The sequence below is a fragment of the Balearica regulorum genome, chromosome 12, assembly GCF_011004875.1.
Source record: "Balearica regulorum gibbericeps isolate bBalReg1 chromosome 12, bBalReg1.pri, whole genome shotgun sequence".
Classification (NCBI taxonomy): domain Eukaryota; kingdom Metazoa; phylum Chordata; class Aves; order Gruiformes; family Gruidae; genus Balearica; species Balearica regulorum.
The window spans coordinates 10707070-10721453 of record NC_046195.1 but is presented as its reverse complement, the minus strand read 5'-3'; positions in this window follow the sequence as shown (position 1 = coordinate 10721453).

Here is a 14384-nt window from a genome sequence, read left to right as displayed (position 1 = left end):
GTGTCCAACCTGACCTTGAATGTTTCCAGGGACGGGGCATTTACCAGTTCTCTGGGCAACCATTTCCAGTGTCTCAAGCACACTCACTGTAAAAAATTTCATCCTAATATCTAGTCTGAATCTACCCTCTTTTAGATTAAAACCATTACCCCCTGTCCTAGCACTACAGACCCTGGTAAAAAGTCTATCCCCATCTTTCTTATAAGCCCCCTTTAAGCATTGAAAAGCTGCAGTAAGGTCTCCGCAGAGCCTTCTCTTCTCCAGGCTGGACAACTCCAGCTCTCTCAGCCTTTTCTCATAGGAGAGGTGCTCCAGTCCTTTACGCTATCTTTGTAGCCCTCCTCTGGACCTGACCCAACAATGCTAATCTCTTTCTCAAAATTCTGAACAGGTGCCCTGTACCATCACTGCACAATCTTTAAAGACTACTCTCGCGTGTACTGTAATACAGAATAATGGGGATGTCTTTGGTAGCTCATACATATTGCAAACATACGCAAAATGCCTTTTTCACCCTGTACAGCAGACAGATTCGGGGAAAAAAAACGTGCAAATACTTCCTACTTTATAGTCTAGGAACCAGTTACACTACCTCAGATCTGTTCTACTCAACTTCTGCCATATCACAGTAAGTTTTTCAGTTTTCTATATTTTTCAAAGCAAGATCAGGAATTTAATGCCTCAATTTCTATTTACAGAAACCAGGACACTATTTAATTTGGCTATTAATAAAAAAAACCAAAACACAAACATTGACAAAACTGCAACTCCATTATTTGATTCTATTTATATTCCCACTATTAGCCTCCAACAAAATATTCACCAAAAAAAAAAAAAAGTCACTGAAGTTTAAATTACTGCTTGAGCTCTTTACCATATTGTTGCAGATAATCTATTTTATGTAAGACTACTAACATCATACAGATATGCATATCTTTTTGCACGATGAACAGTCTTAGAATGTGTTCCACCAGTAAAATATTGACATTCTAAGGAATAACAACAAAACCAAATATGTAAAAACCTTCAGAAAAATCACTTCTGAAGCCTTGAGCCTTAGCAGGCTATTCTGAAGCTATCACAAAATTCTACTTATATGTGAATAGTCTTTCTGATGCCAATGAAGATTATAAGAATAATTATTTACTCTACAGTTGATATCCTAGCTTATCATAGAAGTGCATATTTGAGTTTTGCTTATAGTATTAATTTTGTGAAGGAAAAAAGATAAATATGACCTTGCATAGAAATTCCCAGGAGACACTATATCTTAAGCAAGCCTAGTTTATAATTTCATAGATATAATAAAGCTAGTAAGTATCTATCATAACAAACTAAAGATTTCTTTCTGAGAACATAAATAGAACTGCACTCCAGAGACCATATAGCATAACAAACAGCAATTCTTTATCTTTATTGTCCATTTCAGAGCATAATGATTGAGTAAAAAAAGAGTATAATAATCATGAGCTACCATTTGGAGAACAACAGAAGCAATGCAGCACTCTTGTTTCCCCATCTGTCTATTCTTGCAGGATTTTCTCTACATCATAATCAAAAAGAAATTGAACATTGCTCATTAAAATAAATGGGCCATTAGATCACTATGAACAACCTATCCAAGACTGTGGTACGGAACCTGCTTAGTTGGCAGAGTTGTGGGATTTCTCCCCAAGCTGTTAATTGCTGCAAAGCTGCTACCTATACCACAGATTCTATGGCAGTCTGTGCTTATTCTGCTGGGACACAGAGTTTCACCTCTGTCAAGAAATCACCCCATTTCTGAAAGTCAGGAATCAGCTGACAGCACAGTTTTGTGGCAAAGGAGTTCCCAAGCTTAGACTGCTTAGAAAGTCCTATTAGCTGCTCCAGTGGCAGAAACAGCCATCTTACTGGGCTGTGGACATGCCTTTCCCAGCTTTCTACTGTCTCCCCATATTGTATAACCAGCACTTCATCCAAATGTCTCCATATCCTCTCATCCTCTGCTACTGTCCTGTAATCCTATGTCTCTGTCTAGATCTTTTGTCTCTCTATATATAACACATCTGAAATTTTGGTCCATCCATACAGCACTTGTCATCAACTGCAGTGCAGCTTCATGCTTAATGGCTCTGTTCCTTCTCCATGATGAAAATCAAAGGTCCCAATGGTAGACTAGCGATCAGCAAAGCAGTATGGAGTCTTGGGAATGCTGTTAAGTTCTGGAAACCTTACTGCTATTTCCTTACCAAAAGGACAAAAAAAAAAAATATGCCTAGTAGCAATCTAAACCAGTGTGAGAAAATTGTTATCTCATATATCCATCAGTCTGTTTTTCAGGTAGGCAGAATGCCAGCAAGCAGCACTTCAATTATTTCCTGTCATTGCAGAATTTGTTTCTCTAAAGCATGTCCTAACAAAAACGTGCATCGTGTCGGACATGCAGTGAAGCATGATGTACAAAGACATAAATCTGCCAAAGTTATATGGGAACTAGAAAGAAACTCTCAATATAAATATGCAAACTGCAGATATATCATCACATTTATGCTTTTCACATTTCTAGCTTAGTCGTACAGTTGAAATAAATTGTTAGGAGATAAAACATAGCATTACCACAAGTGGTATTTTTGTATCCAAATTACACACTACGCGTATAATAAAGAATATCACTTAATTATTCTGAGGCTGAGTGTATTCAGATGATGTCATACTTAGCTAATGCTCCCACTGATGTTTTACTTTTCAAAAATTGTTATTACTGAAATCTCATCTATTTAGGCAGCTATCTCAGTGATAACGCACACTGGAGATTGGCATGTTGTTTTCTCATGGACAACTAATGCTGAAAGATGGACTGAGTTGCTGAGGACGATGCTCTTGTAAGATAGATAACGAAACCTCTTCTGATGATGCCATTAAAAGATTATACAGATTATAATCTTTATAAATGCTATTAGAAAGAAGGTAGATATCATAAGCTACCATGATAACTGACAGATTTTACTGAATCCCCTTTTTCTCAGGAAATACAGTTTAATACATTTGTTTTAGGATTCCAAGTCTACTCTACTCTTCAAACGTAAAAAGTAGAAGGGGAAGATCATTCTTTGGACTCTCAAACTGATGAACAGTTAATGCTTTTCAGTACATTTCTTGTGGTTTCCTTTTAACAGTTGATACTCATAACTGTTGCAACTCTGTGTTCAGCCTGGATATACTCAGGAAGGCAAGCCACAGTAAAAGCTATAAATGCCCTTTCTCTTCATCTCCATTATCACTGCTCAAACCACATGACATATTAGCAGCCAAGCAGCTGCAGAGTTCCTCCATCCAAATCACAGTTGCAATTCAATATTGGCACTGAAACCAACATTGTTTCGATAGCAAAGGCTTAGCTTTAAAATACTAAAAGGCTTCTGACCGCATGCAAAAAGAAAGGCTTGATTTTGAATTTCATATTAGGTCCAAGTCTATTCATGTTCAGAAAAAATGGAATACGTAGGTTTGAAATGTCTTTGCAATAACTGTAGGTCAGCTACAATAGCAGACTTACAGTGATTCAGACTACACTAAACTCCATGATTAACCTCACCCCACAGAATTACTTCAGGCTTTTGTCAGTGACAGACACCAGAATGCAACCCACTCCATTTCTGCACATATATTCCACACAGATTATAGCGTATTGGATACACAGGCTTGCTTTTCAAGGAAAATATTTTTAAGAATTAGAGGAAAATAAAATATACAGAAAATAGTATAATCCTGATCATTTTAAATCAGAGGAGGTGGGTTGTTTTCGTCAAAGAAGCGTTGGTTGCTCCTGTAGAATACCGCAGAAAGGTTAATGCACTTAGTTTTGTATATCAACCTGGGGTGAAAGGTATTAACAGGAAGAAATGTGTGTGGAATTATTTTTTCATTGCTATACTGTGGCAGGAATGAATGGACCCTAAACAAACATATAGTATTACCAAAACAGCAGCCAATTTAAAAAAAAAGAGTTACAGATTGAACAGTACTGGAATAAGTGAAATTAATGATAGGAATATTTAATTAGATAGGGTAACATCATTTCAAGCAATATTTTACAAACAAATAAAAATTCTGCATGGAAAGAGTTGGAATTGCTAGTAGCTAATGCTTAACAAATTACTGTCTGAAAAAGCTGGAGATATACCCCAAACCCCTTTAAGTTTCCATTGTGTATTTCAGTGGTACAACATAAAGCCTCTTAAGAAATCAGCAACATATACCTTGAGTACCTCTGATTTCTGGAAATTCCTACTTAATACAGAGTTGCAAGAATAAATAAATTTATGCAGAGCAAAGGATGGGCCAGCTGTTATTTTGGAATATCCAGTCTTAATGATAAATCATAAATTAAGAACCATTGAAAAATGATTTCTTACTAGGTAAGCCAAGCTGGTGTTTAAAATTCAAAATAAACCCCATAAATATATGCAAGTAGAGCAGCACAAAGAGTACTATTCAATGGCATCAGCAGAATGTTTCATTGCCTTTGAATGAACATTCAATAATCTTGGAGAAAGATGCATTAGAGATGCATCATTAGGGCACTGGCAGCTAAAGACTATTTTCCCAGAAAACTGCTCAGAATTCCTCCAACACACATATGTGTATTGGGGGGGGGGGGGTGTGTGTGGAAATCAAAGCTGAATCATAGAGAAAGATAACTGAAGGAGCAAAGTCAAACAGAACAATTCAAACACCATGGCTACAACCACCCATTCATAATTTAAACTATGGGGATAAAAGCAACTGATCAAGACACATGACAAATGATAAGCGGCTCGACAGATCTATCACATCTTTGTAACACCATTGGAATCTGAAAGCAATTAATAGAATTGGAGAAATCCACAGATAGCTACCCTTGAAAAATAGTCCTTGCTTTTTGCAAAGTATTCTGCAGGAGGGAATCAAAGGAAAAGGAGGACACTCTTCAACTACCCCAAAAAAGCCAAGCATTAAATACCGAATATTCATTATCAAACAAATTATCAAGTCTAAATTGTCTCTATATTGCGAGTTGCACCCAAAACAACAAAGAAATTTTTTGGTAAAGTTATTCCAGCAACACAGGAAAAATTCTATTTGTATACTATGGGAACTCTCTTACATCATCCACTTTCCAGGAATCCATCCAAGAAGCAAGTGCAGCTGTCTTTGTGGCCCAAGGATACCAGACCGGAAGAAGAAAAATAGCAGGATATAAAGTAGAGCAGCATTAAGGGTGCCTCTTTACTTCATAAATTTCTCCTTCTCTCCACATTATATTGGGTGTACATTGCATCCATCCCTCTTACAGCTGGTATTGCACACAGTGCAATCTAACAAAGAGCTGATTAAAACTATCTGTATCTCTTGGTAATTTTCATTCAGAAAGTATTGAATACAAACAATATTCCAGCTTGTTTCCTCTCAACTTTGTCATTCACTTTATTTACCATTGTGATTCACAGGGAATTAATACTATTTTTGCTTATTTGAGCACATTTAACATTAATTTAATATATCACTATACACACCATAAATGCACATCAAAAGACTATTTATAAAGCCAAGAGAAAGACATAGCACTATATAATCTGTTTGATAAATCATACAGAAGAAATTTCAAGTAATGAATTTACTACAGGTATCTACATCTTTCAGAAAACTGAACACAATAATAGCCACAAAGAAGCTCCAAAAGAAATGTACCAACTGCACTGGGATAATTTAGAAATGGAAAAGAACATTCACAAGAAAACTGCTAGCCATATTAGGTAGACTACTATATGCCTTATATATGAACTCAAGTCAAAACCACAGAACATATTATTTGAGGTCCTGATAGTAAAACACATTGTTTATTTCAAAGATACAGAGAGAACTGAAAGAAACTGAAAGACTGTATTAAAGACAGTGGTAAAATCATGCATTAGAATCACATTAAAAACAACTATATTAAAACAATTTAACTTACCATTTTCATCTTTAAAGTCTACTAATAATCTAGAATTGGATCTTCTTCAGCCAGAAGAGTTATAGTTTCCATTAGTAACCAAATATTTATCAACTACTTATTTACCCATAACCTGGATAAAAATCAGTTACACTGGATTAAGTAAAGAGGAACCTTAAATAAACTTATCCATGACACCTCAGTGCCTCTTACAGACAGGCAGGAAAATTAAATGACCACACAGACTTCTACCTGAGAACGAGATGAATCACATCGTCAAAATTATTAGATTAAATTTAAGTAGGGTTTTTTATATAAATTATCTAGATGCACAATTTTCAGGAAAGCTGCTCATGGAACTCAATAATAGAATGTACACACATGAAACTGCGTTTTGACTATTTTGCCTTATTTAGGGAGAAAGTATGGAAAGCACTGAGGTTTTTCCAAGGGAAAGAAGGGACACATTCCCTCCCCTTCCCCCAAACACCTTTGTTCCAGAGCTGTGTATGTCTTAATTTGCAGAATAGAAAATGTGCAAGTCTGTGCAGATCTCAAAATGGCACATGGCTATGACACAACATTCAAATTGTTCTGGGAATACAGGATGGAGGGGGCACTCTGGCAAAATACTTAGTTCCTTTCCAGGCATTGTAGCTACAGCCCACGTCAACAAGCAAGCAATTTGGCACATTCCACGTCTGGGAAGAACCCCCTCAGATTGCACTCTCTGAATTTATGTTCCTGTCTCTACATTAAAAGATCTGGATACCACAAAGGACAAGAAATGCCACAAACCATGACTTAAAAAAAAACCCAGTAATTCTCTAAACAAGTAGATCAAGTCAGAAAGACTTTTGAGAAAAGAGTAATTTTATCAGACTTTCGAATGTGCATGACAGACTGGATGCTATAGGACTGCAGTCTCAAAAGTGTTGAGCATCTACACCTTCTGCAGGTGCAGGAAGAGGTTGGGAGTAATGATCAGATCTAACAATACTCTTGATAGCAGTAAGAGGTTCTATTGGCAAGTACATTTTATATTACAGACAACAGCAACAGAATATTTGGGCAGCTTAGCTTGAACTTTTCTGCTATACAGTCTTTTTTACTATATGGTCTTTTAGCCTTAAGCTAACATTTTTTTGCTATATAACCTATACTATGCTATTCAGTGTTTCCATAAAAGCGGACCCAGAGAACTAAGTATATTTGCCATTCTTAGTTCAGCATCTCAACAACCAAGATATAAAATAGATGCATTTAAAGTTTAACAAAAGATTATAAACTAGGGATTTATTTACAGGATAAAGGCAACTGGCACAGCAACACAATTTATGTTGATTTCTACATATACATTGCCATTATCTCTTCTAATTTAACGACCACTTAGTATGTCATTCAGGAAATAATTCAGTGGAGATGACTGCAAAGCAAGTTTATGATTCTCAGAAACATATTGGTAACTTGCCTTTTCTTCAACAGCTTTTGTCACTATGGTGTACAATTACACACTCTTTACACTTTCGTTCTTACTTCTAAATTAAGATTTGAAACTTTGTGTCAATGATAAATACAACCTAAAGAAAAATTATTTTTCTCTCAGAAACACACTTTTTAATTTCCTGAGCTCTTTTTTTATTCCTTGCCTTTTATCAAGGATATTTTCTTGAAGAAAGAAAAAGAAGTTGCACCACAAACAAGAAGTGCCCCAGACATTCATCCTTTGTATTTGATTCCTCTGTACCTCCAGTTTTATTTTTGTGTGGTTATTTTTTTACACTGTCACTTGTAAAATTTTGAATTGTTCCTGCATAAGCTAATTTATGCACATATTTCAATAAAATCTTCTTTGTAGGACTAGCTGATAAATGTAATTACAGATGATTCAGAAGTCGTACCTGTGCAGCCTATGATAACTTCTGCTTTGTTTGCATTTCCTAGCTTATCAGAAAGGACCCAGATTAAGCATACTTACCTCATATAACTTTGAAGTCTAAAATACTGTTTACAGATCACAGCATTTGGGATATATTCTGGGTCACATGCTTGATTCTCTCAGGGCTTGTGAATTCTGAGCTCACAAGCAAAGGGCAAATTGGATTGTTTTGGTACACAATCACATGTAACTATTTTGGCTTTGCCAGAAGCTTCTTCTGCAGAAAATTACTGTGTTGTATAGTATGAAGTTGTAATATTCCATCAAACACTTACATGAGACGGCCTAAACAAAATATTTGATTCTTGTGTTTGCCAAAACAGCACAAATGGAAAAAACCAGCATTTTATGAGAAACTGATCAGTCACAAAATACTTCAAAACTCAGACTGATGTACAGGCAAATTTATATAACAGTAAATAAAAATCTCTTTCTGAAAACCCTCTTATATAAGCAATAAGTTCTGTGCACAGAAAATGCTTTTGGAGACCTGCTATGCCTTCAAGCAATATGATGGTTAGAAAGCAGGTGCAGAGAGGCTTGTCTGACCCCTGTCCACTTCAGGGGAATCTTATGCAATCCCACTTATGCAATCAAGGCTGTCTTGACGGAGGAATCGGTACGATTAGCAAAATAACCAACAGCCCTTGAAGAAGCTGTTTAGAGGATTCAGAACAACTAGAAGTGGTTAGTAGCATTTTCGTTTGATTATTGTGTATCTTCTTTACAAGCTAAACTTAAGTATTATATTGAGTATTTTAATTCTACTGAGGAAATACCAGTAGCACCTTCAGCACTGAAAATGTTCTGCTCTGTAAGCACTTTTAGAATGATATCTTTCACTGGCTGGGATTATATGCACCAGAGGTTTGGTTATACTTTCCTTTTAGTCCTTTGAACTTTTGATGGAGAGCATCCCTATATGTTAAAAAAAAGCCTGAAACATCCCACAATATATCCAAATGACCGTTAGAAAGAATTCTATGTGATACAACAAAAGTACAGCGGACTCCTGTTCCCAGTATAATGGCTGAATAACAGAAATTTGCTTGGGAAAGTTAAGTGTATACTGGAGCATTTTTCTAAAAGTGGCCACCAATAAACAGCAAGTGTATTCAAGCTGCTGAAGACATCCCCACAAGAAGAACAAGAAAGTCCTTAGTGGACCCACTGCGTCCTACCATACCTGGAATGATGCCAAGGAGTGGGAGGGTAGTGCCAGCACCTGGCCAATACACAGTAATCATCTGGCCAAAGAGCAAGAAACCACACCTCAGTATTCCTTCAAGACTGCAATCCTATCTTTCCCCTTTAAAAACAGACCAAAAAAAAGAAATTACATTGCAAAGAAAGCTCAGAGAAGCAGATACTCCCAGCCTTCTTAGTTTTCTCCAGGATAAACTAATAGTAGTTTGGGACGGGAGGAGGTTTTTTTCTCAAGTCCATCAGGTAGGAATAGTTAGAGCAACAAAAACAGTGCTTAGCAATTTAAACTTTTGAAGAGGTAAGCAGCAACAGACAACCTCTAGAAGTAAGGAAAAAATCTTAATAATGGAAGCAAGAGATACTTAGCAGCACTGTGTGTTATCTCTTTGGGAACTTCCCCTCAAAGACAGACAGGACCCCTTGAGTCCTGCCAACAGGTTGAGAAAAATATACTCAAACTACATATTACAGAAAAGGAGGCTGCATTCATTGCAGTGGGCCCACATATATATGCTTAGTTATATTCATGTAACACAGATGAGCTTTTAATCATATACGTTCTTACATATATGCCTACCATTTTATAAATAAAAAAGTTGACTATAAGAAATTAAAGTTCTAATAAAAGATTTTTCAACTCTTACATTTCCCAACTGTCTGATTAAGAATTATTTTAAACCTTAGGTTGTGCAAAAAAGGAAATTAATTTACTGGCATGAACTGCTCAGGTCTTCAAGCAGTTACAATGTAAAGTAGATAATATTAACATTGAATCAGTGTGATAAAATCCTGAGTAAATGAGGTTCTTATAAGCAGTAATAAGAAATACTTGTATAGCATACATAGTACTTCAAAGAAATTAAAATAGAAAAAAAATGGGGGAAGTAGTTTAAAAGTTCAACAGAACCTACTGTGGCTCTGTGACTGCACATGCAAGTTCTCTATCACTTTTATTGCAGTCCTGACATAAGAGAATGCTGCACAAGACTTGCAGAGTTAGTCACTCAACTATGGCAGCAGAGCTTACTCGAAAGAAAGAAAGAAAGAAAGAGAGTATTTAGCTGTCAAAGAAGCCTATAGCAATCTGAAGACTTGTCCTAAACTACTCTGAATAGCCTGCACATTTTTCCATGACAAGGGAACCGTTTGTGTCTCAAAGCACCTTTCCCCACACCTGAAAGAGCTGCTCTCAAATTAGTTTTATATCCAAGGACAAAGAGAGAAAATCTGAGATAGCCCTCACTAGTCCTGCACATCAAGGACAAAGAAGTCTTCACACACCTCTTCCCTTTTCCCAATTGGTATTGCCAGCTGCAATACCAATTCAGGAGAAGAAAAAAAAAAGTAAACAAGTTGAACAGCTAACAAGCTGAAATTGTAGATACTCAGATACTTAATACAGAGTTAGTTTTGGATAGCACATCCATGACCTGTTCTTATAATACTTCATTACAGCTGCTTCTGCCGGTGACAAGAACACACTGTCCCCATCTTCAAAATAAGCAGTACTTCTTGAATTTAACAAGTGTAGTCTACCATAGTCTGAAGATCTGAACTTGTTCAGGCAGATTAATAGGAGAAAAATATCCATATTGTTAACTCCTTCCATTTTGACTTTCATTAGGAGTTTTTTACTGCTGTTCTACCAACCTGATGTGGACAGAACAAGAAGAGGGGTTCTAGGGGAAGTCACCAAGAAAATACAGCTTAATTTTATTACAAGATTTAATTTCTCTTAAGAGGAGGAGAGTGCTGAAAAACAGATATCTAATGCCTCTTTCGAAAAGCAATAGCAACATAAACCTGCAATGTTCTCCCCCCCCCCCCTTTTTTTTTGTTTTGTTTTCTTCAAGGATCTCAAAGCCTAATACATCCATTCAGCCCTAGGACCCCTTTGATCATTAAACAAAGAATAATAACCTTAAAATCCCATCATTTCAAGCAGAAACTCCATTGAACTTTACTGTCATTTTAGTGCTCCTCTGACTATATAGCCCTTTATATTCAATATAGGGAAAACTGTAACTACAGAGCCAACAGCATTATACCCTACATATGCCTTAGCACAGAGAGATATTTTATCACATCCTTCCTATGTTTTGCGAGAATGCTGCAACAAAATGCTTTAAAAATGGTAGACAGGCACCAGAGTGGTGTAATTACGTACAAATGCATAACCTTTCCATTATGCATCCACTCTCTCTTTCCTACCATACCATTTCTCCTCAAAAGCTTTCCATTAATTTTTGGCCTTTTCTAAATTACAACATATGTTTAGTGTTAAGAAAAAGCTAATTTGCCATTAACCACCATAAGCATGAGGAATATAAAAAAATACTATTGAAAGTCAAGCTCTCAAAAGTTAGAAGAAATGTCAAAATTATCTCCTCATTCAAACAAAAGAATCCATTAATCTGATAGTCAAACAGTAAACCAGTACAACCTTCATAGGTCAGAATCTGGTATTTTTACATTGACTAGCACCTTGCCCTGATCAAATACTAGGGAAACAACTCACCACCTCCTTATCATTATACTGTAGCTTCACAAAGGTATTTATATTTTTGGAGGCCTGACAATAGGTTTACCACCACCTCCTACAGACAACTACTACCAAGCAAAGAGCCACTTTTTCTTTACAAGTATTTCTGAAAGACTGCCATCACTAGTCCCTTCACAGAAGGGTTGTAAGATATTTAAATACTTTTCAAAACTAGTCAAACTATTCTGAAGTACAGTCCAAAATAGTAATCAGTTCATGCAATAGCAGCTGAGGTAGACAATTCTGAAGTAACAGTTAACATGTTGATATTAATACAATGCCACACTGAATGTCATCTTTTTATTGGTAACTAAAATATCTATTCACTAAAACTGCAATGTGGTGTGTGCAGCTCCTCCTTTAAGCAAAGTGATACAGGTTTGATACAGGTGAAAATGACCCTCAAAAGAAAAGCTGAACTAGCCCACTGTCTCCTGTGCAGCTGTACACATATGTATTTTTCAGGGAAAGAACGGTTGTAATAAAGCACAGAGCATGCAAACACCAAGTGAGACCAGCTTTTAAGAAAATAAAAACACATGTATACAAATGGCTCCTAAAGAATCTGCATTCAGCCATACCACTTACTGGCTTTCCTGCATCTGCATCTGTTCCATACAGAAGAAGAAATTACTGAAGAGATCTGAGTGTTCAAGCCCACATAAAACTTCTTTACAAAGCTCTTTCCATCAAAATCAAAAGCAACCAAAAAACCACAACAAAAACAAATACCAAACCCCAAGTCCCCAAAGGTGATAATATCAGAAGACTTGTACCTATCTCAAGGCAGTATAAGCAGAGAGGATTTCAAGAGGCACTTATCAACTCTTCTGTATCTGATGGTATAATGAGTTTTTCCCAAAGCTTTTCTTTCTTTTGGTACTCTTTAAACATTTCTAAAGAATTTTCAGCAAGCAGAGATTCTGGGGAAGTATCCTGTAGCTAGTGGAAGCATATGGATGAATACTCAGATATTTTGATTTTTATGTGTAATGTATTAACAGAGTAGCAGTCACCACAAATATTTAACTGCTAAGCTCAGCAGTGTTACAGCACACTTATGCAGAAATTTTCTCTTTGTCAGTTAAAGAAGAACAAGTAGGGAATGGCAGTCAAAATTCTTGATTAGAGTCCTGTATTATGGATGACAGAAAAAGTGTGATCTAAAAACCACTCCATTTCCAAGCCACTGCTATAAGGTTGAGACAGGTTGGACTAGAACCAGAGAAGCAGATATGCTGCCAGAAAGATATCAGATTAATATGATCACAGAAAAATTAAGGTTGAAATGGACCCTCAGTAGGTCATCTAGCCCAATGTTCTGCTTAACACAGGGGCAGCTATTATCTGAGAAAAAAGTTGGTCACTCTAGGATGATGCAATCACCACACACATGGAGAAGTGTTTGCTTCACAGAACCCACCACTGTATAGAGCGACTACATTAGATCGGGGAGCAAAAGGGAACAAATTCAGGATTGCCTTCTTATTCCAATATGGTGGTCTTTCCATGCCATAGTGGATGCAGACTATCCGAGGGATTGCAGAGAAAACTAGAAGGATTGTTTCTTCTACTAGTTTTATTCTTCGAGGGGACACACACGAAGATCTATATTATCTGACTTTTTTTGGCTGATCTAAGCTTTTTTCTAACCTGTTTAAATGCAAAATAGAAACATAAAAGTCAGAAAGCAGTTTTGGCTTAGATGTTATGGAAATAACTTGACCTCGATGGAAAGAGCAGAAAGAGCGGCTTACAGCATGAATTCAGCCCATTCCTTGTTTATTTAATTTACAAGTTAGACTACTTTTATTTTACTACAATTGGCAGATTCTATAAACCTGGCTAGCAATCACCACACACAAATCCATTGTGTCTAGTTGAGATAGACCAAATGACAAGTCCAAGTTACACTTTTCAACACCCTCTAAAGTTTGTGGGTTTTGGAATGTACCCTAGAAAGTGAGTTGTGAAGATTTGAGAAACAGAATAGCCAGATCAGCCTGGTGTTAGAACTGCAAGCAATATAGATCTTCTAAAGCTAAGCATAAAAGAAAAACTGTAGGCAGTAGAAATGGATTTCAGCCAATCCCATGATATGGGAGCCCTTAGCTGCTCTTTTTAAAATGGCGTTATCTAGAGAAGCCAAACTCTAAGTAGCATTAAGAAAACTTTGCTGGGGAGGCAAAAAAGGAGATCATCTCTGCACTGAGTATAATGTTAGAACAGCCAAATAGACCAGCTCCTTCCAAGGCACTGCATAAGAAAAATTCATGCACGAAACGCAAGCTGAGTGATTTCAAATATTGTGTGGTACTACAGGGAGCATTTTGCATCCTTTTTCCTCAAAAGTCTATTGTAAAACATTTAGGAAAAAAAACTGCCTTATTTTTAATGATATAAAAAAGAACTTTGTTAATTCAGTGAATGCCTACACAGGCTCTGAAGAATTTGTAGTATTCAACCATAGATCTTTGTAGTGAACAACAAGTCCAATCATTCTGGTTGCATTATACAAAGTTCCAGGAATTCTTTGGCATGAAAGAACTTAAATACATTTTCTCTGGTATATGGAAATATTTGATTTAAAGATATATCCCACAAAAGTCAGTCTTGACAAAACCTAGTTTAACTATAAACAAGTATTTTCATATTATTTAACCCCTTTTGTGACTTCCTCATGACCAATTCAACTGGCTTCTTGCCCCTGAATTACAATTTATGCACAAATTCTTTGTATC